The sequence below is a fragment of the Lepidochelys kempii genome, chromosome 1, assembly GCF_965140285.1.
Source record: "Lepidochelys kempii isolate rLepKem1 chromosome 1, rLepKem1.hap1, whole genome shotgun sequence".
Taxonomy (NCBI): domain Eukaryota; kingdom Metazoa; phylum Chordata; order Testudines; family Cheloniidae; genus Lepidochelys; species Lepidochelys kempii.
The window spans coordinates 340,364,953-340,390,395 of record NC_136380.1 but is presented as its reverse complement, the minus strand read 5'-3'; the positions used below and the strand labels follow the sequence as shown (position 1 = coordinate 340,390,395).

General features: G+C 40.7%; 1 protein-coding gene across 2 annotated transcripts in view; it reads left to right on the top strand.

Moving 5' to 3' along the window:
* Window positions 1-25,443, top strand: part of CELF2 (CUGBP Elav-like family member 2) — a 713,903-nt gene that overhangs the window by 151,979 nt on the left and 536,481 nt on the right. The window contains exons 2-3 of one of the 2 annotated variants that reach the window (XM_073328796.2): window positions 10,938-10,980; window positions 11,730-11,773. The gene's annotated coding sequence lies outside the window, so the exon portion shown is untranslated. The remainder of the gene's footprint in view (window positions 1-10,937; window positions 10,981-11,729; window positions 11,774-25,443) is intronic. The other variant, XM_073328795.2, reaches the window with a different exon arrangement.

The window sequence follows — 25,443 nt, the reverse complement described above, 5'->3', positions numbered from 1 at the left end:
TCTGCATAACTGCTGCCTAGCCACTCAGTTCCTAATCTGTAGCAGTGCATGGGATTCTTCCGTCCTAAGTGAAGGACTCTGCACTTGTCCTTGTTGAACCTCATCAGATTTCTTTTGGCCCGATCCTCTAATACGCCTACTGCCCTCTGCATCCTATTCCTCCCCTCCAGCGTATCTACCTCTCCTTCTCCCAGTTTAGTGTCATCTGCAAACTTGCTGAGGGTGCACTCCACACCAATGAAGATATTGAACAAACCCAGCCCCAGGACCAACCTTTGGGGCACTCCGCTTGATACCAGCTGCCAACTAGACATGGAGCCATTGATCACTACCCGTTGAGCCCGACGATCTAGCCAGCTTTTTATCCACCTTATAGTGAGGCATCTCACCGCCACCTTCCTTTAGGGTGAGGAAGTCTTGCCTGTGCCTATGGTGGGTCAGCTCCCTGACTCTACCAGACTGTAGCAACACAAGCACTGTCTTACCGGCCTCCAAAGGCTTTGCTCTTTCTGTATAGATAGCGACAGGCACATACAATCCCTCAGTCCCCTGAGCATTCCCTGTAGTGTCCAGTCCCTTCTCCACTGAACACTCAGAGAATTACCAGGCCTGTTGTTCCCAAACAAACAGTACTTCACAGCTTATTTGTTATTTCTTAGAACTTGGCTCTGTTAAACACACAGCATTTATATATATTGGTAGTGAAAACAAGAATAAGTTTATTCTCTAAATACACAGATTCAAGTGATCGTGAATAAGAATATTGGAAAGAAATGGTTACATATAAAACAAAATCATAACATGCTTTCTAGAGACTAAGCTTAACTAGCAGTTACTTTTCTTTCTTTGAAGTTTTCACAATCCTTCATTAGCATTTGGTTCAGACTGGTGAGTAGACGTCCACTGTGAACCATACAATATTTAACTTACATGTAAACAGATATGCAAACGATTTCCATTTCTGACCTCTCGAGTCCTTGTCCTCAAAGGAAACCTGCACAATGCTTCCAAGAGACAGTCCTGGGAGCTTACATTCATAACTTTGCTGGACAGGAACAATCATAGTCTTAATAAAGATACTGGATTTATGGCTTAGCGCAACAATCTGTAACCCACTAACCCCTGCCTTTTTGTCCTGTGACTGCATAGGTGGTAACCATTCAGCTTCAATGGTCTCTTAGAATGTAACTACTTAAGCAAAGCAATCTGTTCCACCTTGTAACAGGGTCGCACTCACCTCTCATGAGTGCCCTCTGGCCGAGGGCACATGCCTGCACACACTCTCTCTCTCTCTTTGTGGTGGGCCTTCGGTGACTCAGCCCTCTGGCCAAGTTACACACTCTGTGATAAAAGCAGAGCAAAACCCCTTCCAGGGTACAAATCCAACAAGGGACTTTCTCAGTGCCCTCTCTAATGTCTCCCACCTCCCCCCACTCCAGTTATCCTTGCTCCAGGATAGAGCAGTGCCCCACAGCTCCCTGCCTGGTGACAAAGTCTTTGTCCTCTTAGGGCCTTTCCGGCCGCAGCTCTTCAGATGGGCTGCTGCAGTTTGGTTCCCCCCCTGGGGTGCCTCAATGTCCACATCACTTCCCCCAGTGGTTAAGGGAGATTGGGGGGACCTGGGACCACTGTCTACTCTGGGTTACAGCTCAGAGACCCTGTAGATCACAGCTGTCCACTGTGTCCCTTTATCTAAGTCATGCTGCTGCTCTAATTCCCTGGGCCACTTCCCCATGACCAGGTCAGGGCTCCTTCTCGTTCTCCCCAGCACTTTCTGGCAGCACTACCTTGTCCGAGGTCCTGCAGCTCCCTCAACCATCCACACTCCTCCAGCTCTAGCGAGGAACTGAGCTCAAGCTGCCCCTGCAGCTCTTCTTATACTAGCCTGCTGGGCCCTGATTGGTTGCTTCCCACACAGCCGCTCTTGGCAGCTTAGAGGACCTCTCTGCTGCCCTTTTCAGAGGTGGGGTGTGGCAGGGCTGTAAGGTCTCCAGCAGGGGGCCTCAGGGCCTAGTCCACCCAGTCACACACCTTGTACAGTAACTCCTCACTTAAAGTCGTTCCGGTTAACGTTGTTTCGTTGTTACGTTGCTGATCAATTAGGGAACTTGCTGGTTTAAAGTTGTGCAATGCTCCCTTATAACGTCGTTTGGCAGCCACTTGCTTTGTCCACTGCTTTCAGGAAGAGCAGCCCGTTGCAGCTAGCTGGTGAGGGCTTGGAACCAGGATGGACCGGCAGCCCCAGCTATCGGCTCCCTCTTCCGCTAAGTTCCCTGTGTGGCAGTTGCCCAGCAGGCTATCAATGGCCGGCAGTTCAGCTGTCCCTCCCCACATTGCCATCTTGCCATCTGCTGCTCCTGCCCTCTGCCTTGCAGCTGCTCTCCAGAGCCTCCTGCTTGGTGTGCCGGGGGGGGGGGAGGGGAGAAGGGAGGCTAATGTCAGGGTGTCCCCCTCCCCCTTGCTCCTGCACCCTGCTTACCCCATCTTCCATAGAGCAGGGGGGACACACAAAAGGGCTCAGGGCAGAGGGAGCTTCCTGGCAGCAGCTGCATCTCAGTTTGCTGATTAACTTAAAAAGGTAGTTTGTACTTAAGAGTGGGGTCAGCGTACTTAAAGGAGCAATGCCCATCTCTCTCTCACGCACAGGGTGTGTGTCTCTGTCTCTCTCTGCCGTGTGTCTCTGTCTCTCTCTGCCATGCTGTCTCCCCTCCCTCCATTCGTGCCGCCTTGTAGAGTGTGAGGCTACATTAACGAGTTAACCCTTGAGGGCTCAGCCAATTGCTAGTTCATCATTCAGCAGGAAGACATTCCCTGGGAAATATCCCACCCTCTGACTTCACCACCTCAACCAAGCTTCACAATCATCATCGCTCTGTACCAGTATTAAATGGTTTGTTCAAAACTTATACTCTCTCTGTGTATGTGTATGTGTATGTGTATATATATATATATATATATATTATAGTCTTTTGTCTGGTGAAAAAAATTTGGAACCTAACCCCCCCCACCCATTTACACTAATTCTTATGGGAAAATTGGATTGACTTAACATCGTTTTGCTTAAAGTCGCATTTTTCAGGAACATAACTACAACGTTAAGCAAGGAGTTACTGTATTTAGTTGTGATAACTCTGAGTATCTTTTCCAGACCTGAAGAAGAGCTCTGTGTAGCTCAAAAGCTGGTCTCTTTCACCAACAGAAATTAGTCCAATAAACGGTATCACCTCAGCCAGCTTATCTCTCTAATATCCTGGGACCAACACAGCTACAGCAACACTTCAAAAAACATGTAAACAGACAGCTAGATAAACATTTCTTACCTGAAAGAAAGAAAACCTGTGTTTTCACCTTTCCTGGTGACCAGTCCCTAGATATAGACCTTAAGAATGTTAATATTCATAACTCCTTACGCAACATCCATTATGCATTTTGCAATGATATTGATGACCAGTGTGACAGCAGCTTTTATTTAGGACCTCACATGACAGTCTTTGTTAAACTATAAGGTACATACCAGATCCAGGAGATCCCTGTAACTGCTAAGCACCCCCTTTGTGCCCCAGGCCAGTTGATATGAAGAGGTCTTTGGGTCACAGGTACAACAATGTGACACAGACATCATGCTTATTCAGTGTACATGAATGAAAACCTGGGCTCATTCACATAACATATTTAGGCAACTCCAGAAAACATCAATGGATGGGATCGGTGACCAAAAAAAGATGATTTAAATCTGTATATCAGCTTTCCACAACGAAATATTCAAATAGCTCCAATCCAGACTGTGTATGTTTGAATCTCTTTCCTCACTGTGCGTGCTTGTATTCTTATCTATGTGCAGCAGTGACAGCATGGGTGCAGCTACTGTGTCTGCATGGTGGGGGAAGGCAGGATGGTTCGGATGGAAAATAGCTCAGGGTGAAAGCCGGGTTAGAGTTGGCGCTCGATGTTTTTCCATTTTCACTCATGATCTAGAATTTAAAATCAATTCAAATGACCAGAGTGCCAGAAAGGCTTCAATAAAATTGCAGGGATTGGAATTTGGAGCCAGCTATGCCATAGGCTGAAGCTTAAGCAGATTGCAAGATTGCAATGGTCAAGCCATTGAATTGAAGAGAGCGGTGGGGAGATGCGTGGGAGTCAGAGGTATAAACATACTGAGTTAATCTAGCCTCCCTCCTGACCACTGCCATCATTAGATTCCTACTCTGCCACTGAATAGTCTCAGGTAGGGTTTTTAGAATTTGACAAATGAAGGCAATTTGAGGATTTTATACTTGGGGATACATTGCAGGATTTACTGTGTGACTTAAAAGGGTTTTTTTTTTTCCTGTAAATCAAACATTACCTAGGAAAATAACAATGCTGGCAAATGACACCAGTGAGGTGCCACTCAATCCTGCTCTAATCGTGTTGCTTTTAGGGAATGTAAAGCTTTTAATCATGCAGGGCTGCAGAGATTGGGGTTACAATTCATGGAAATCTACAGATCCCATATAAACACAATGGGAAACCTACTGACAGAGTGAAGTCACAGTAATTTTTTTGTAAAAAATGGAATATAATAACTTCACATTTCAAAGCCCAGGACTAAGTTCCTACATGGCACATTTAATGAAAAGTAGGTGTAATTTACTGTGTGTTTGGATCTTCAGTACTTCTGCAGCCTGTCTATATATTCTCCCAGACTAGAACATTAAAGTGATAGTAGAGACTGACTCTATGCAAAAACTCCAAGCATATTTTGAATGCATGGTACGGTCAGAGCAATAGTTCAGCTTCCCTATCACGGCCTTGATCCTGAACTAACAGCCACATGGGTGGACCCTTGCACCAATGCTGCTTTCAGTGAGGTGTCTGGGTTAAGTTTCATCCTGTATAGGACACAGGACAGCTACTAACTGCCGGGGGATAGGATGAAATGTCCTTTCTTAGGTGATTTCATAATTGTGTGTAATGGGACACTATTTATTTGTACTACAGTAGCACCTGAAGGCCTCAACCAAGATGGGGGAAGTGCTAGGCCTGTACATAAATACGGCGAGAAACACTTCTGGCCTTGAGGAGCTTACCATCTAAGTAGAATGTGGGCGGGAGCCTAGAGATAAAGTGACCCACTCAAGGTCAAATAGCAGGTTGGTGGCAGGGTCTGGAATAGAATCTAGGTCATCTGACTTGCAGTTTAGTGCCCTATGCACTATATTCAGATGGTTAGTGGTACATTGATCTCATTTAGTATGGCAATTTCTAGTGTTCCAGGATATGAACAAAATATGAACAAAATTCACAAACAGAATTGCATCTGTTTCAGCAAAAATGTATTAAGAAACCATCAAACATGGTGCGTTTTATTGTATTTTTTGCTTCTCCCTAAGTTTGAAAATGGTAATGTCAGAGCAGCCTGGTATCAAGTTTCAGACTACAGTGATCTGAAATGGCATGTGGTAGAAACTTAGAACTCCAAAACTTAGAAACAATAAGAAACCTGAATCTACAGAGGTACCCACTGGTCACCTTTATAAGTCAATACTGGACAAATTCACCATAGTATAACTACCATGTAAGCCTGATTTTATGGGATATGTTGTATGAATCTAAGCCTTTTGAACATTCCTCCAGCTGCAATATTCTTCTTATTGACAAATCTTTTAAACACCTTATGCAAGCATTGGTTTATGCAAATCAGATTTTCAAAGGTGCAGTGTGAGAGCGCATTAGATCCAAATCCACCAGAATGCCAGGGATAAGTGCATGTTACAGAGTCATGGGAAGATCAGGGAGGAAAAGAGGGTGTGGGGAGCAGCTTTTCCAGAGTCCAGATTCATTTTCCTACAGCACCACTTTCCAGCTAGATTTATTTCTGAACATCATAAGTTTTCAGTGCATCTTAGCTTGACTTTCTAAATCCGAGGACTGTCAGCTAGTTATTTGAACAGCTATCTATTTTTTCAGACATTTAAATTAATCTATTCATGGATATGCATGGCTTGTAAACCTACTTCTACACACTGATCTTAATGAGATTTTGCTCTCCAGACTTCTGGTTATGGGCAAAACAATACAATCCTGTGACTCCAGTGCATATGTCTTGAATATGAAATGTCTCTATGCATTTCCAAGCTGTCCCTCACCTTGGTATCTGGATGTTAATACATATTATAAATAAATGCATAGGTTTTAAATTAATAATAAAGCCATCATAATCTTTCTAAAACCTTGCAGAACTCACGTATTTGAAACCGCGCATAAGCACAGAACAAGCTGCTGCAGCCTGTGTCTAACAAATGGAGCTTTTAACAAAATATCTACATGCTGCTACTCTGAAACTTATCTACATGCTGTTAACATTGAGTATAGTGTGTATATGCTATTTACAGTGCAATTAGAGCCATTTTCATCAGAATGCAGTACAGCACAGTAGATTTCATTTTTCGTGCAAGGTAGGTTACTATTGAAATTGTTAATTAACTGAATGTAATTAGCTAAGCAAAATATAAAGGAGTGTATCACCATAACCCAAGTTGCTTAACCTTTAAGTGCCCTGATTTATTAGCGTTATGGAGTTGCTTTGAATACAGTCTAAAAATCCAAGCTGATTCTACTCAGCTGTGGGCTGTGTAATTTGAGAAACATATTTTATTGAAGAAGATGGAAACGCATACCAGCCTAGATTAGCTGACACTAAGGGCTTGTCTGCTTGGGGAAATTGGCCAGCATAGCTATAGCAGAATAACTTTTGCTATAGCTATTCTGATATAACTCCCTCCTGTGGATATCCTATTCGGGAATAAAGTGACTTCAATTAATCCAAAATAAAGTCCCGTTTATTGCTAAATAATGTCCACATGGGGGAGTTATACTATGACGCTATACCCCATATTATTCATGGAAATATGGTTATGTTATAGATATGACATTACTGAAATGTACTTTATGCAAGATGGCTCTTTTAAGATATCATTGGAAAGGTTATAATTTACTGAATGTGTTTATCCAATTTGTATGCATGTATCATTTTTGTATCTGAAGCTGGGAATATTGACCATGTCTCTGTATTTCAAATGTGCTATGTTGGATGAGGCCAGTCCAACAACCCTCAGCAAGTTCGCAGATGACACTAAGCTGGGGGGAGAGGTGGATATGCTGGAGGGTAGGGATAGGGTCCAGAGTGACCTAGACAAATTGGACTATTGGGTCAAAAGAAACCTGATGAGGTTCAACAAGGACAAGTGCAGAGTCCTGCACTTAGGATGGAAGAATCCCATGCACCGCTACAGGCTGGGGACCAACTAGCTAAGTGGCAGTTCTGCAGAAAAGGACCTGGAGATTACAGTGGAGGAGAAGCTGAATATGAGTCAACAGTGTGCCCTTGTTGCCAAGAAGGCTAAAGGCATATTGGGCTGCATTAGTAGGAGCATTGCCAGCAGATCGAGGGACGTGATCATTTCCCTCTATTCGGCACTGGTGAGGCCACATCTGTAGTATTGCATCCAGTTTTGGTCCCCCCACTACAGAAAGGATGTGGACAAATTGGAGAGAGTCCAGCGGAGGGCAACAAAAATGATCTGGGGGTTGGAGCCCATGACTTACGAGGAGAGGCTGAGGAACCTGGGGTTATTTAGTCTGCAGAAGAGAAGAGTGAGGGAGGATTTGATAGCAGCCTTCAACTACCTGAAGGAGGGTTCCAAAGAGGATGGCTCTTGCCCCAGAAGTTCACAATCTAGGTGGTGCACAGGATGCAACAACTGAATGAAACAGACAAATGGGAAATTGGGATAACAAAATGAACAGCCACTTAAGCAGGAAAATCGTAATCTTGGCTTATCACTTGCTCAACAAATAAGAGAGGTCGTGTAAGCAGCATCCTCACCTCGAGGGTGCCTCCTCGTGTCTGGATGCAATATTGCAGAAGACTTCACCTATAGCCAATAGCCACTTCCTTGGCCCTGGAAAGGCCAGTCCAGCCAGCATCTTCTCCCAACTCCCTCTTTGGGTCTCTTGTGGCTTGTCCCTCCGGCCATCTCACCTAGCAGTTCACTCCCCTTCCAGAATAATTAAACTTAAAGTTCACAAACAATGTTGAAATGTGTAGTTCTTCAGCATCTCTCGGGCATGAGTGAAAACCCCTGCTTCCTGGGCCAAGCAGAGATTCTCTTGAGCTGTATCTTCCCCAACATCATTGCCCCACTGCTTCCATTTGCCAGGGACTCCAGCAATTATATCTGAGAATCTCCCTGCTCCTTTTAGGCCCTATCTCAGGGTTCCCCAGAGAGGAACCTCCCTGATTCCTGTGGGTGACAGCTTGAGTTCCTCAGGCTCTTCCCAGAAGGGAACTCCCCTTGTTCCTCTCTCAAGGGTCTTCTTTCCTTTACTGAGATCCCAGCTCTATTTAAGTAGTGCTCTCCCTTCTCTACCACCAAAGCTAGGTTCAGTCTTTCTAATTAAGTCCCATTACACCCAGTTGGGGTCACAATTTAGCCCTTATGTCGCCAGCTCATCAGTGGGGCAGAGGGAGATCTACTAAGTCACAGGCAAGTCTCAGTCCACCTTGCCTCGAAGGGCCAGCCAGCCTTTGACAGGTGATGATCTGTGGGCATCACAGCAGAAGTAGGTTATCATCTCACATCTTGATATGTGAAATGAGCTAGTGGTGTCTTTATTCCTAGCAGGCAGGTGTCTCTCACCTAAAACATTTCAGACATGGACAAACGGGTGGATTATTCTGGACTTTCGTCCCAACTTGAATTGCAGTGGTAAACGAGAAGAAAATGGAAATAGTGTGAACTTGATAAGATTGAATTTGTTGCAAGGTCAGGCTCCTAGATACAAATCGAACTATAAACATCAAAAGGAATAACACACTTTAAAGCCTTATCACAGATTCAGCTGATTCCAAGAAATATTTTATAAGCTTTTCAAGATATATTACAGTATGTACCCAGATAAAGAGAATTTCAAACCAAGTTTTTAAAAAAAATATTAATCCCTGAAAATATTGAAGATAACTTAGCATATTCACTGTTTTTGTTGAGGCTTAGAAAAAGCTTTTGAAGAGGCTTTCAAAAAGTACATATTTTTAATTTTTAATCCTCCTTGTACTTCCTGATTCTGGCTGCACATGGAAGTATCAGAAATAATAATCATACACTATTCTCAAGCTATTTCTGTCCCAACAAGAAACAGGGAGTATTAGAAATCCCACAAGAAAACTTGTTAGATTTCCATCTGCTCTTTATAACTTGAAGTTTAAATAGTTTGGCCTCAGGCCAGATGAAAATCCAAATCTTTGGGTGTTTGTTCATATTTTACCTCTGCATCTTTGGAGGTTCCTCCTTAATAATGCCTTGAAGGCAGTCTGTGAAGCCACGGATTTGAATGGAAATTGAAACAGGACTGTCCTCTCAAACCTGCTCTGGAAGGAACACAAGTCTAGGGTATATTAATGGGACAGTGTGGGAAAGCCTGTATTGTTACTGATTCCATGGCATCCCTTCTGTGGAGGCTTTCAGTCTCTAGTGTTCTCAATCTGGACTCGGCTACAAGTGTTAATTTTAGTTGTTACAGAACAGAATAGCATCTCTGTACTGTATTTAAGACAATAAGAGAAAAGAAAAGGTGAAATCCATTATAAATATATGGTATTGATTGGACAACAGTGACCATAGGAGGAGCCCAAAGATCTTTCCCTTTTCTCCTGTTTGAATGTTGTTAAAGTCCTACATCACAGCAGTAAACCTTCCAACCAACTGTTGGCTCACGGTTAGCTGGGACTCCATTCTTGAGTAGGGGTAATGCTCCTTTCCTGAAAATTAGGCACCAGTCTAGCTTCAGTGTAGACAAGGGTATTTACAGGCAGGTCTAAGTTCTCCTGGGAAACTTGGTGGTTTTCTCACACAGTAGCCTGCACTAAGCTCTGGGCAGCCTTGGTTAGTCACTGTAATGGTTGTAAATTTTGGTTAGTCCCTAGTTAAGCCCATGCCATGATACTTTGAACACTTAATGGAGAACAGGTCAGTGACAGCTCCCGGCAGCTGTTATATGATACAAATAATAGATTAAGTATATTATGGTATTTTAAAGTGTAGCTGTTTGAGCTGATAGGACTACACATCTAGCCGCTAAGAAAGCAAATAGAACAAGACCTACCATCTCCTAATGCTTTGTTCCTTGTCATGCTAATGGTGTCCCTTGCAATTTTTTGTTTCTATAACGTTAAGGTTGAAATGTTGGAGTATTTAGGTAGTCAAAGTAGTATTCAGGAACACAGATCTGCTTAATATCTTTCCATTCCCTTAAGCCTCAATCCAGCAAAGCACTTAAACACATGGGTAACTTTCACCAAGTATGAGGTCTTTTACTCAATGGTACCATCTGTGTGCTTAAAGTTACACATGGGCTTAAATGCTTTCTGGGTCTACACAACTAATGATTTTTTATTTTATTTTATTTTTTGGTCCTGACAGTTGCTTAGAGCCTCTGGCATGCACAAACTTCTTCCCACTGACTTGCATATGTACATTTAAGGGATGTATCGGGCATTTAATTCCTGTCTTTGTGTAGTCGAATGCTTTATACTTTCATCTCCGATCTACACTGATGTTTTTGTTAGTGGGCAGTTTTCATTCTTTGTGTACCAAAATGTGAACATACCAGCTGCATAAACTACACTCTCTAAACAAGCTGTTTTATATCGTGATGAGAGTGAATCCTTTTAAACCTAAACTTTTACTACTTTAGGGCCTGATCTTGCAATCCAATTACAACATGGGACCTCAGTTGCTAACACTGCTGTTATTCAACTGAAAGAATGACTTGACTGGTTTTCTACAAAATAAAATGAGGTGCTAATTATGTTAATATAAATCAACAAAATGTATCTCTTAGGGTTGGAACATTATTTATTATCTTTAATTTCTGTTCACAATTTTGTTTATTAGGTCTGCTGATTTAAAGATCTAAAGGTGTTAGCTAATTGAATAGGTAAGAATCAAACTTTATCTAGCTTTAAGATTCACTGTTTTCATAAGTCATCCCTTTTTCTACTATTTATATTATAGATCTAAATTATCTGATTTTGCTTCCAATTTTTATATTCTATTTGTTATTCATCTTATGCATTCTCTTTGTTAATGTGGTATTTTATTGTTTTCTTTTTGGCATTTGTTTATTTCTTTCATATTGTGTTATTGCTTTTTTCTTGTGTTTTCATTTCTAGTTATTTTCCATATTTTAGTTATTAAATTTTCAGTACAAAAAAAAAGATTGTCAAGAACATACCACTAATTTATTTTGGTCAATATATGGAAACACAGCAGGCTCATGTATTTTTAACTACTGGGAAGCAGGAAAAGGTATGAGCTAAAGAAATTACATGATAACCATTCAACACAAAGTTCCTAATGCTTGAACACATTCTCTATATTAATATTTGCTCCTGCACACACACACACCCCAAAATGCCCAAATATACACTTAAAAAAGATAAAAACCGAGCATAGTCTTTCTGTGATCACATGAATTTTATCAACGTAATTACTGTATAGCTGAAATGAAATCTGCTTCCTCTAATGTATTATAAAGCTGCAGTTAGACTATATTTATTGTTTCTGTAACAAAGCTTCATTAAAATGTTCAGGGGTTCAAAGCCCAGAAGATAAATTACAGGTAATATCAATAGTTTACTTGACCACAATTTGGTAAATACATAAATCTTTTTCTCTTTTCCTTAGATATTCAGCTGAAAACTGAAAAACAACTGAAAAACAAGGACTAGGTAAGCGATGATGATAAATTATTCCTTCCACTATCATATTCTATTGATAGTATTTTCATTCATTAGGGTTTTTAATTTGTTTTGGTTTTGTTGGTTTTCATACTTGCTCCTATTTCTTTAGAAAAAAATTCATTACAGTTCAGATTTCTTTCTTGTCAATATTTTAATCCAATTACATTTCTCAGTAAACAAGCATTCTTCCTATCTATTTGTAATGAACTACAACCAGAAGTGATTTTTGATTTGACAAGCTAATTTTGAAAGGACAGAAGGAACCAAGCAATAAACTGGATAAAAATAATAATGGAAGATACCTTGTTAGATGACAGATAGAACAGATTAAGAACATGTGGTAAATAGAGGAGATACCTACTGCTAAGATATATAAATAGGCTTTGTCTTATTTATTTATTATTTATGTATCAGTTATTTTTTAAAAAGCAGCTTACTTGAAACCATCTAGCTACCTACACAGCTGTCCTTTATCAACATATGTTCTTAATACTGTTTCTCTCTTCTTCATCCTGTTTTAAATTAAGCCCCAGTCCTCTCTGCAGGATTGCGGTGTTAGGTTGTAAACTCTTTGGGATTGGAACTTTTTATTTTCCATTTCTACAGAATCCTCACTCTGAGGCCCTTATCTTGTTTATGACCTCTAGGTCCTATCCAAACACAAACAATAATAATAAACAGTTTTGTTAGGAAATCTGCAAAATGGAAACAATTACACAGCATGTTGTTCAGACAGTAAGAACCTAAATAAGCCCCCAGTTTGGCAAAACAATTAAGTGCTTACGTGCTTAACTTTAAGCATGTGAATACTCCCACTGAATTCAGTGAGATTGCTCTTCTGCATACAGTTAAACATGTGCTTAAGTGCCTTGCTGAATTGGGACATTAAGTATCATCGCCTCTTCAGTTTGATAGAATCCTCTTCCGTTGGAACCTAAGAGCCACTATCCTGCGAGTTGTATGTATTTTTGTTATTGTTAATGGTTTGTCACCATGACACACATGACAAACTTGGGCATGCAGGGGTGAAAAGTGGAAGTTCTGAATTTATGGCTTAAAAATATCAAAATGAAAATCTCCTTTAATTTGCAATTAAAGCTGGGTTTGGGACACTAACAAATACTCCAAAATAACATAAAATTCTTTCCCAGTGTCTGCTAATTCTGGATCTCCGCAACAGCAATGCTGACAGGAGACAGCTGCTTTCCTCTTTTCCCTTGCTTCCTTGTCTGCTACGGGAGAAGTATCACACATCTTTAACCAGTTAAGCAAGCTGCAGAATGCCCCCCAAACCCCTCCTCTCCCCAAACCATGTCTTCCCTTCTTAATGACTGCATGAAAAAACAAGTATCTTAAGCTTTTAGTCTCTTGTGTTGCTGAAGTCACTGGAAGGTTTCAAGCTTTCCATTTGAAACTGGCTTGACTGTTTTTCAATTGCATGCTCTCCCCTCTCCTTCTTGCACCCCACCTCCTCCAATGAAAAATTCCCAAGTGACAAAAGTTAACATAGATATTTGTTTTAAAAAGCACAAGTGTTATACAGCCTATGGCTTTTTGGACAGCCATGTTCAAATATATCCTAACACCCCAGTCTTGCAGTCACATCTGCAAGCATAGACTCCTGAGCCTGTCTGGAACCTCATTGATATCACAGGCCCTATGCAAGGGCACAGGGTCTGTGCCAGCAGACCTCATTTCAGGATTGGGACCTTAATTATGAGTTATTAACATTAGCACAGGAAGGGGGAAATTAAGGACATTTCTTTCAACAGGCATTGCCTCTAAACAACTGACTAAATATTCAATGACTTTATAGTCATGGGATATATCTATTTTCCCCACCTTTCTCCATTTTTCCTAGTTTGCTTTGTTTGCTAAATATATTTTGATACATTATTTACCCAGCTCTGTACCCTGAAGACATTTGTGTGGCTGTTTCCCTCTGTTCTTGGAAATTCACAAGTATATGACTGGAGGGAGGTAGCTGTCATGTATGCTTAAAAAGAGTTAAAGTGATTTAAGGGAGGGAAATTTTGATTCACAGTGAAGTCCATCTCTTGGCGAGGTTATGATTCCCTCTTGGTTTACACCTCAACTGGAGTAAGATGGAACAAAGGGGAAAGCCTTCTCAGAAGCTTGTGGCCACTGAAATATAACAAATATAAAACAGAAAACAGTGACTAGCAAGGTTTGAGAGTGGTAGCCGTGTTAGTCTGTATGAGCAAAAACAACAAGGAGTACTTGTGGCACCTTAGAGACTAACACATTTATTTGGGCATAAACTTTCATGGGCTAAAATGCACTTCATCAGATGCATGGAGTGGACTATACAGTAAGGAGGTATAAATCCACAGCATATGAAAAGACAGGGTAAGGCAACTCCCATCTTAGCTTATGTCCAAATACATTTGTTAGTGATGAGCAAGATTCTGTATCTAATTGCAGTAAAAGGCTTGGTAATTTTTTTCATCCAGATAGTTTGGTTTTTTTAGTTGAATCCTACAGAACTGAATTGCAAGGGATAGGGCTTGATTCTCTTGTCTCAAATTTTATACTGGACTTATATAACTGATTTATCATCCTAATGGAAACAACCTGGTAAGGCCGTCAATTTCAGCTAACTGCTTGGACCAAATGGGCAGCAATATCAATGTCTAGAGGGGAAAAAGAGTGCAGAAGAAAAGTCAAACAAAATTAAATGAACCTGCTTAGCCCTTGTTATAGGGGAGTTACAATAGCATGACACTAACCACAGTTGCTTATGCTTAAAGCCAAAAGGTAAGCAATTAGTGGTTGAGTCAGGCCAGCTCACATGCAGTTAATTTGCCTTGTGTTCAGGATCTCCATTGTGTTTGGAGCAGGGAGGAATTTTACATAAGACCAGTACCATTGTATGTTTTAATGTATTTCCTTTTGTTAAAGCTTTTGCAGGTTTTCTTTATCCTTTCTTAGAAAATCATATATAACTCTCCTTGCGTAATCTTGAAGATATTCTGCATTCAAACAGTAGAGAAATACTTTCTGAAACTATTAAGAGGTCAAAGTTTGATCTCATCCTCTAATGGTATATTATATCATCGTATTTTATATCAAACAGCAACATTTACTGCTGTGAAAGACTCTGCAAGAACACTATGAAGTGAACAGTCACTGAAGAAGGCAGCAGCAGCTTAAGCAGGAACTGCTGCACTGTGGAGGGATAACTAGGGCCACCCTTCTCCCCAGCACCCAGACACTCAGAATTGCGCAGGGGAGACCCTCTGGGGCACTAGGTCCTACCCAGCACCCCCCTTCTCTTCTTGCATTTCGCCTTTGGGAAAGAAATTACAGGAAGGAGCCAGCAAAAGATGGTAGGGGCAACTGCAGAAGTAGCTTAAGAAGGGATCAATACACACTGATGTTGAAGTATTTGCTACAGTTTTGACTGGGCATTCTATTCCCCGTGCTGATGACTATTTGCTCCAACACCCTCCCATCTCCTCTTTCACAGTTTGTTCACCTCAGCCCCACCTGCCCTGCATTCCCTTCTCCTTCCTATCCTGGACAGTTCTCCCTACACTCCTCAATGTCCCCTCTCCTTTACTTTGTTGTTCTGTTTAGCACATCTCCTCGAACTCACACCCCACCTCCCCAACATAAATCATAGAACTAAGGGGATGTTTTCTGTCATCCAGTTGTTCATTGTTGTCTATTTACATTGCAAGCTTTCTAGGGCTGGGAATGTCTAGTACTCTGTGTTTGTACAGTACCTAGACCAATGGGGCCCGGATCTTGGATGGTGCCCAGGCACTAATGTAGCAAATATGATTAACAGGAAAATGTGATTGATGAGTTGTATGTGCAGATATGCTACAATGTATAATAACTTCTCAGTATACTATACAGAACAGGGCTTCTCAACTAAAGAGTTTGTCCAATGGTCCTCTCCCATTCAGAGTCACATGGACCACCTCCTCTTTTGTTTGTCATTTGTGGCCACTAAAGCAAACGGTTACACAGAAAAGTGATACTGAGGTATTTTACACTGTTTCACTGATGAGCTCCTGTCCTTGAGGATCATTCCTGTTCCCTCTCTTCTTATGTTCCCTCTCTTCTTATGCGAACCGGCTCCTCCTCCATGTTTCCAGCTGAGTTTACAGGCACCCAGGCTCTTCTTTGCAACATCCCTAAGACCTCTGGTGAGACAAGGAGGTACAGTCAGTGCCATTTGACTCACCAGCTCTCTGGAGACTACCAACGAGAGCTAAACAGACCACAGTCTGAGAATCACTAGTAGAGGCTACACCTAAGGTTTGCTAGTCAAACGGGTGCTTAATGCTAGCCCCCAAGGATGAGATCCTCATTCCCACTCCCCAGTCCCTGTATGGCAGGTAAAAGGGCTGAAGCTGCATAAAAGGTCACTAAAAGCCCCTGTTCCTCCTAGGGGTCGATTCCCCCCACTGCAGGCACTAAAGAGACAGCTGAAGACCCTTTTGCAAGCCCTGGCATAGGGGACATGCTGGCCAAAGCACTGTGCAGATTCCAGGCAGGGCTGCAGGCCATAGGATAGCCCAGGGAGGCTGCTGTAAATTTGACAGGCCCCCAGGGCAGACCAAGGATATATCCATACTGAAAATCACAGGGTGTGACTGCAGGTCAAGTAAACATACCAGAACTAGCTTTAATCTAGCTTTAGTCAGGTCCTGGAGCAGTGAATCTGTGGCAGCATGCGCTAGCCACCTGAGTAATTGTGTATGGCTTTACTGCTCCAGGACCCAAACTGTCTAGATTAACACCACTTGGGCATGTCTACAAGATCTGCAATCACACCCTGCAATTGCAGCCTGGACATACCCTAAGTCACAATGGGGGCCTCCCCAGCACTCAGAGCAACAGCCTGCATTTCAAAAGGGCTGGGCACTGAGCAGCTCCCATTGAAGTCAGTCTCTAACTCTCTCTGTGCTCCAGGGATTAGCAGCTGCTTAAAATCTAGTTGGAATTGAAGTTGGGTGGGGTCAGCAGGGCTGTGTTACTTTATAGTTATTTCTAGAGCTGCTGTTACCTTGGTATCCAAATCCAGTGTGAGAAAGTCATCGGAATGATGGGACTTGAAGGTCTGATGGCCTGCAACCTGTCATGGTAGAACAATAACGAATACTGTCTGTATCAGTAAACTGCCCAACATGGGTCAGGTGGGGGGCAGACAGGAAGAAATATAAACCATGTATTACCTTTGGCCCATATTGTTTTTACAGCCAGTTATTTTACACAACTATCATGACTAATACAGGCGTCACCAACACATTGCTGTTAATGGGGAATATTCTTAATGCATCTTTTTCAAAACAATTACTTGAATCCTATGTGAATTATTTAGAATTTGGACATTGAGGGCCTGCCCCGTGGGACATTCTTCTTACCGCGTCCTGCATTTGCGCTCTCACAAGACAGATGAGCACAGTCCCTCTGCTTCCGTCATAATGAAACCTCCGATTGATTTTTACATGACTTTTTCATATGAAAATCTGCACCCATGCCTTCCGTCAGGAATAACAAATATTCTTTTAAATGAGTGGCTTGTTCTATTAACAAAATACTAACTCATTCTACTGTGTTTGTTTCTCTCTTCCTGATTCCAATTCCTCATCCATCAGGCATCTACCAGCAGCAGCAAGCCAAGAGTTCTCTTGATGGCCTCGCTGATTGCACAGGAACTAATCTTATTTTGTTCTAAATGATACAGTCTTATAACTTAAAATCAAACATGGACAAAACTGAGCTCTTTATCTTCCCTCCTAGCCATTTCCCTTCCCCCATTCTTCATGTGCTCTTTCAAAGACAATACACCATTCTCCTTGTCACTCACGGCCATAACCAGGGTTGATCTCTGCCTCTCCTCCCTCCCTTTCCCCATCCAACCAAGCCAGGTCTATATCCTTTCACTTCTTCCTGCACAGTACCTCTACAATCAGCTGCTTTCTGTGTTTTTGCACCTGAAACTCCCATCCAGGCCCTAATCATCTCCGTTTCTTTTGTAACCTACTTTTCTCTGTACTCCCTGACATCCACATCACCTCCCTCCAGTCCACACAAGCCGCCGCCATGAAGAGCATCTTTTTAGCTGTGTACTTATATGTGTCCTCCTTTCATAGAAGTCAATTCATTTCCTGTTGCTCTCACCTTTTCTGTCTGCACTGCAAGCCAACACTATACTTATGGGACAGCAAAGAGTGTTGAACACCGATCGCTGTATATCTTGGAACATTATCTGTTGCAGGTTAGTGGCTTAGTCATTGAATTTAGTTCTGGTGAAAGGTGTCACATAGGATAAAGAAAGCAAGCTCTCCCTAAGTATATCCAGAATAATATGACATGAGCAGTAGCTATTGAAGATTCCACATATCCATCCCCAACTATGTGTCAACATCAAGACTGAAAGGATGTTCTGTTCCTTCTGTCTGTCATATCCACTCAAGCTGTAACAGGGACTATATTATGGGCAGGGACTATATTTTTGTTATGTTTTTACAGTGCCTAGCCCAATGGTTCCAGTTTCTAGATCACATTGTAATTAATAATCATAAAGATCAAGGACGAATTCTCTAGAAGTGTGAGGGTAGTTGAGTTTCCAGGCTTATTTAATGAAAGGCCTCACTGCTGATGCTAATGCAAAGAAGCCTATAAACTGATAAAATGATGCTGCAGATAACCAAACGACCCAGAATGAGTAAGCAATACACAGTGTTTGGATTGTCATTGGACGATCTGGCATGCGAAAAATGCGCACACCAATAAAATTCAGGCTCTTACCACTTCAGATGCTTAATTGCAATATTGAAGCTAGTGCCCTGCATTATATAGCTAAGCTGATTTATAATTTAGATGAAAATCAGGTTAATTTTTTCACTTCTCATATATAGTTCTGAAGTTTAGTTAACGTTCTAAGTAGCATAAATTATTTTTCGCTCTAATTTTCCTCTATTCATGGAGGGAGAACTATGATTTAATGAAACTGACATTAAATTATCAAACAATATTGAACAACCTAATGAAAATCTTAAGCAAAAGTCACTGTAAATTAGTTATTTACTATACTGACAACACAAGCCTTTGTAAACCTGATATTGTTCTTATGTAAACTCATGAATGGAGACTTTCTCAAATAAATTACTTAATAACATCAGAGAGTCATTGGCTGTGTAAATATTTCCCAGGGGCACACACTCAGTTTCCTGAATTTAAATGTTCAATAGAATTTCATATTTGTCACCTTTACTAACGAGTTTTTCCTTATGAAATCATTATTAGCATGAAAAAGTTACATTTTGTATCTAACTTCTTGAATTAATGCTGTTTAAAGACCCTGAGGGTCTGAAAGTTCTTTTACTGGAATGCATCATTTACATAATTTTCATAGCCCGAACACTTTCATGCTCTCAACTATGACTGCACATTGTCATTTCTTTTATGCTTCAAGGCAGCAGCTTTTATTTTTCCCCACACAAAACAATTAACAGAAAATAACAGGTAATAAACATACTTTATTTTTCAAAATTATATTAACAAGGAAGGGCCATATTTCATGGCTCTGCAGCAGTACTGTCTGCTAAATAGTAAGACAGCCTATGATGCTCTTGTAAGTTTTACACTATGAAAATATTTGATTAGAAAGGGGAAACAATTGCATTAAATGAGATCAGGAAGCTTGCCATCGTTTTCGATATGAGGCCTTTGCAAGCATGCAGCAGCATGGCCAGACTTTTAAATAGACTAGATGGTATTTCCTCAGACATTATATGGGCATAGTCCATCCCACTTAACATGAATGGATTAGTTACCTGACAGGGTTTTGCCTACCTGTCCTTGCTGATATAGCTTCCCTTTATGACTCCTCTGCTCCCTGAAACATAGTGGAACTTTCTATCTCTCTCAGTCCACAAGTTTCCTGACTTAACCAAAAATTTTCCTGACTTTGACCCATTTCTGGTTATTATTTATTATTTGTATTACGGTCGTACCTAGAGGCCCCAAATCAGATGTGGTCGGCATCGTGCAAACACATCATGAGACCCAGTCCTTGTCCTGAAGAGTTTCCAATATGTTGGTGCTACAGCTAGGGTTAGAACCCAGGATTACCTGGTTTACAGTTCAGTGTCCTAAATATTAGACCCTACTGCCTAATTTAAATGAATGTTATAGATAGTTAGGGATAGTTCAGGGGCTGAAGAAGGCTTGTTTAGGTGATCTGTTTGGGGACAGACTGTTAAGACTCAATTGTTAAGTGCCCAGATAGGTGCATGAAAAATATACTACAGTTAACACGCTTCTAGATGAGTGCATTGGAATAATTTATCCGATCACTTCAAACCCGAGGAAAATTTTCCCCATCAGCTGCCTCCACCTTGAGCCAAAGACAATTTAAGAGAAATAATGCAGTGCAGTAGACATTGACTTTTAGAGCCAATCTGCTGTATCTCAGATTTCCCTCAGTCTTTTCAAGCTCCCACAAATATATGGTAGGCAGGGCTTTTTTTGGACTGGAAGAAAAAAATTGTCTATGTAGCCACAGAGTTTCTAGAAATTGGTCTAGATGGACATTGGTTGCACCCAGTATGGCCGTTCTTATGTTTTTAGATGACTAGATGGATCAGTGGCTCTTCCCATCCTAATTTTTGACTGTAACATATCCTTGGTATTGGTGATGTTGGGCCATCCCTTTCAGGGCAGTGTCAAACGCTGAAAAGAGAAGCACTTAATCAAAACAGAATTTACTGTTAAAAGCAAAATCCAAATTCTACAGATTCTATAAAGTATGAATTATTATCCAGCACAGATTGCTAGAAATGCCTTGTGGCTGGTTATAATGGGATTGGTAGGTTACTTGCTATGTGCATGCCAAAAAGAAGGTCAGACATCCATGTCTCGTCATCATCAATCTTTCCTCTTGCACTGGCTGAGTCTCATTACCCAGATGCTTGCAGAGCTTTAGTGGCCAGTCATGCCATCCAAATTAGCATGTGCCCTTTTAATTGTGTCCAAACAAACACCAAAGGTCCACATATGTTTTTTTCTCCTGGAAAACTTCATAAAGAATGTTGTGTAAATAGTGAATGTCAATATCCAGATGGCAACAGATTTGAAGTGATTTTAAGCCACTTGCTGCCTCCTAGGTCTTTATGCTTGTAAGTTGTGTGCTGGGATGCTAAATGAATCCAGATATTGATTTCTCTTGTGTTTTGCATGGCAGCATGCAGTGATTTAGGGCCTAATCCACAGCTCTCAGAAGTCAGTGAAAAGACTCCAATTCACTTCGGTGGGTTTTGGATCAGGCTGTAGGTGAGTCTCCATGCAGCATTACCCTTGCCTATTGAGGACTCTCAACCAAGGCTCTAGCTGCGCCCTGAAACATTCTATAAACATGTCATTTTTGCTTCCATTTTGCAATATGCCTTAGATTCCTGGTTCATTCCAGTGACACTGGCTCCAGGGTAGAGCAGGCATCCCCAAAACTCAAATGAAAACATGTAACTCAAGTTCTCCATGTATTAGCAGTGTTTGGCTAGTTTAAATATTTTTTTAAAAAAGACCTTGCATTGAATTTGGTACCACATTTAAACTTTGTGTGAGGTTGTTGCCCTGGAAAGCCAAGGACTACCATAGAGTCAGAAAAAAACAGGAGTAATAGCACAAGGACAATGGCACTTCCTGCTTAGAGTTCCATATTGTAATCAGTGTTTACCTGTTGTACACTGAATAGTGCTTCGACATCCAAGGCTCCAAGCCTGTTCTGACACTGCTTCTACTTTAGTCACTAAAATGTTGTCCATCCACAAAAACTGGTAGCCCAAGAGTATTCCCACATGCCTAACTTGGGATTCACTGCACCACACTTTTACCTTTCTTTCTTTCTTTCTTGTATTTATTTTACAAATTAAACTCTAAAAGACCTAGTAGGTTAAAAGTTCTTCAAACATGCAAATAGTTTTCATTATTGTACACCTCTCTCTTGCAATGTAAGAAATAAATAATACATCAAGGGGTACTTTGTTTCTCAATATACCATTAAATCATCGTTTGGATGAGAATATACAGGGAAAAGCTAGGTGTCAAGTTTTATTTTCTGAGAAATATATGCTTAGTAATTCTAACTTGTCCATTCAGCATGCCATACTATGGCATGCCATACATCTTCTCCACTGTTGCCTCTTGACACACACTTACCATTGTGACTTTTATTCTGTGGGATGTGTTTTCTCCACTGGCTTTTGGAAAGAGAGTGGACTGAGTGGTTGGAAAATCTTTGAGCTTAGTATCCTCACTATATTTGTTGTGTTGTCAATGCATGATAAATGCAGGCCTTTGTACTGTACTGGTGTTTAGATTGTGTATTTCAATTTTGGTAATGGGTGCCCACTTTATAGGGTGGGATTATATACATCTTAATTAAAATGAGAAAAAGGTCAAGCTATTTAGTTTAATGAAGACAGAGGTTAAAAGGTGACTTGATCATAGTCTACAAGCACCTACATAGGGAAGAATTTCTGATAGTATAGACAGCTCTTTAATCTTACAAAAAAAAAGCACAATGAGATCCAGTAGCTGGAAGCTGAAACTAGACAAATTCAGACTCGAAAATATGGCACAAGTTTTTAACAGTGAGAGTAATTAATCATTAGAATAGCTGCCTAGGAATGTGGTACATTCTGCATTCCTTGCCATCTCTAAGTAAGACTGGATGTCTTTCTAAAAGATATGCTGGAGCGCAAGCAGAAGTTATGGACCTGCACAGCTTATTGAGTAAGGTTCTTTGGCCTGTGTAATGCAGGAGATCAAACTAAATTATCACAAAGGTCTCTTCTGGTCTTAAAATCTATGAATCTACAAATGCATTCTATAATTCTTTGATTAGCCAAATTAATTATAAGTTGCTAGCACCACTTGGTAGGATTATATCAGTCACTGTAATACACACAATGCTTATTTACACAGTGCATACAGTAGAGTGAATATATCTTGCATATTTCACAAAAGATATTTTTAAACAAAAATCACAGAACACTTATCCTAACTATACTTATAATATGGTGGCAAGAGCATGTTGTTTGTACATCCCCATAAATGTCTATGGTGCTTGCTGATATATAAAACACAGTAAGGAGATTTTCAAGGCACAAATGACAGTTGGGCACTTAACTGCCATTCAAAGTCACTGGGAGTGAGGTGTCTACCTGCCATTTATGACTTTGAAAATGTCTCCCCATGCTGCCTTGTAAAGCTACAGTCACAAAGGTCAAGATATAGGTTATGATGAAACAGTAGACAGGCAAAGAGAAAGGAGGACTAGGGTGTCATCAATAAGATCATGTGGCTGCTTTGATTATTAGAGCATGCTTTTTGAAAGTTAGCACTGGTTAGAAGGTTTCAAAAAAGAAATGTATTTTTAAATAGGGATTTGGAATAGGAAAGGGTGGAGATCTCTGGCAGATTGGGTCAGAAATGGGGCTCCAGGCATAGGGGACTGTATGGAAAAAGGCATAGAATCAAGAGAGAAAGAAACAGAGGGATTAAAGGATGAAATCAATCAATCGATCAATCAATAAAAAAGATTAAATCCCTTATTATTCATTGGCTCTTACTAGAAAGGATTTAGGCACAGCCAAAAAGGAATTAGGACAGACAATTCTACCTTCATGCAGACAGTTTCAATCTTAAATTCCCATAACTTTTCATTATTGGAAGAGTTCCAGATCAATTCTTAGTTTAAACTGATTTGTTCATTTTCACACTGATGCCACACACTCTGCAGCACATTCTGTCTACTTCCTTGTTGTAAAATAGATGGATTTATGTGGGTGGGTGAGAGGAGCCTCAGGGCCCTCTATACTGAGTGCCATCCATTCCAACGCAATAGCACTGGAGAGCTTTACTATTAGGAAGACACTGTGCATCTGACTAGTGTCATTAATGTCAATCCTAGTGTAACCATGAGGTTCCTAACTATTTACGTCTCCAAAGTGTGTTAGTTGTGGGTGAATTTGTATAATTGTATGATTCTGTGAATCGGATTATGCTGAGCAGTTGGCTCCAAATTAATTACTCAAAATGCTGATGTAGAGTCAAAACTCACCACCGTCCCAGGATTTGATTTTATTAAGGCAATCTAACAAACTCTAACCCTAAGCTTCTTCCCAGGATTGGATGTTCCTACAGTTCATCCCTTTGGAGTTCTGAGCCACACACCGTAGACAGGCCAATCCCACATCTTCTCATCCAGGCTGGGATTACACTGTTACACTTGCCACAGTGAGTTAGCATCTCCCAGCAAAGTTCAAACACCTGCTAACAGGTCAGGTCAATTGAAGACTCCGGCTACCTACAGTTAATGTTACATAGTTCATAAATGGTGGACATCTATAAAATTTGACTATTTGCATAAGAGATTTTGAGAGGAAATCTGATGGGAAGTCTGTTCATGTGAGATTGTAGCCTTATCCAAAACATAACCAGAAAATGGGCCCCTTCTAATTCTAGATCTAATGACTAACCCAACCTGTGGTGTCCAATCCAAGGATTCTAAGCCAACTCCTCCAGGAATTTTGAAAGTGTTTGGATTTGACTTTCTGGTTTCAGCCCACTTCTGACTATGGTTATTGTAAGAAGACGTGATCTACCAATCTGAGTCATATGAATATGTAATTGAGCTTGAAATATGAGCCCTGTAGTGAGTGAGACAGTTAATTCTGCCAGTAAATGTTGTGCAGTGCTAACTGCTAAACCGAAATTTAACAATTAGTTTAGAAAATTTAAAGATTAATTTGTAATGGGAGATGAGAAGCAGGGTGCATCTTGTGTTAATCATTCTTTTTGAAATGCCTACAGCAGGTTAGGAAAAGAATGCTGCAATACAATGGGAGTACTAGTTTCCAACAGAGAAATCTGACCAAGAATTGAATGCATGCCTAATTATCTTCAACCAAATTTGACACATGTACCTACTGAATTAGACTGAGCTATTGCTACAAAACACAGTTTCTAACAAATTGCAAATGGACTGAAACTTCTGCTTTCCACATTTGACAATATTAATGAACTGATATTGATATTATTCACTTACTTACTTATTTAATTATAACAGCAGTTGATATTGTCATAGCATAATAGTTGGGTGGCCATGAGTCCTATCTATTTCCAGTCTGTTGAAAGAGGAGTGCCTGCACGTTCCAGCCCTTGATGTTGAGATTAGAAGGAGATGGCAATACCTTTAGCCAAGCTGCATAACTTCAATAGTGGAAATCAAGACATTTTGAGCTACAAAGATCTTACAAGATGATAAAACATTGGCCAATATTTTCAAACCTCCATGTTTAAAGTTAGGCACCTAAATTAGAGCCGGGCTTTTTCCCTAAAAAAAGTAAAAAAAATAAATAAATTGAATATTTTGTTTCAGAAATGCTGCCATGATGCCTCATGGGAGTTGTAGTTTGAGTTCCCTCCTCCTCCCATTCTCTTCTCTAGGCTAGGCTTCTGGTCAGCCTACATCTTCCATGATGCAACTGCCTCCCCTCACATTTTGTCCAAAAAAAAAATTCCATTGGAAAACAATTTAAACAGAAATTGTTCAAACTGTCCTGACCTAAAACCATAGCTAAGCCTTGAGACACCACCTGGTCTTTCAGAGA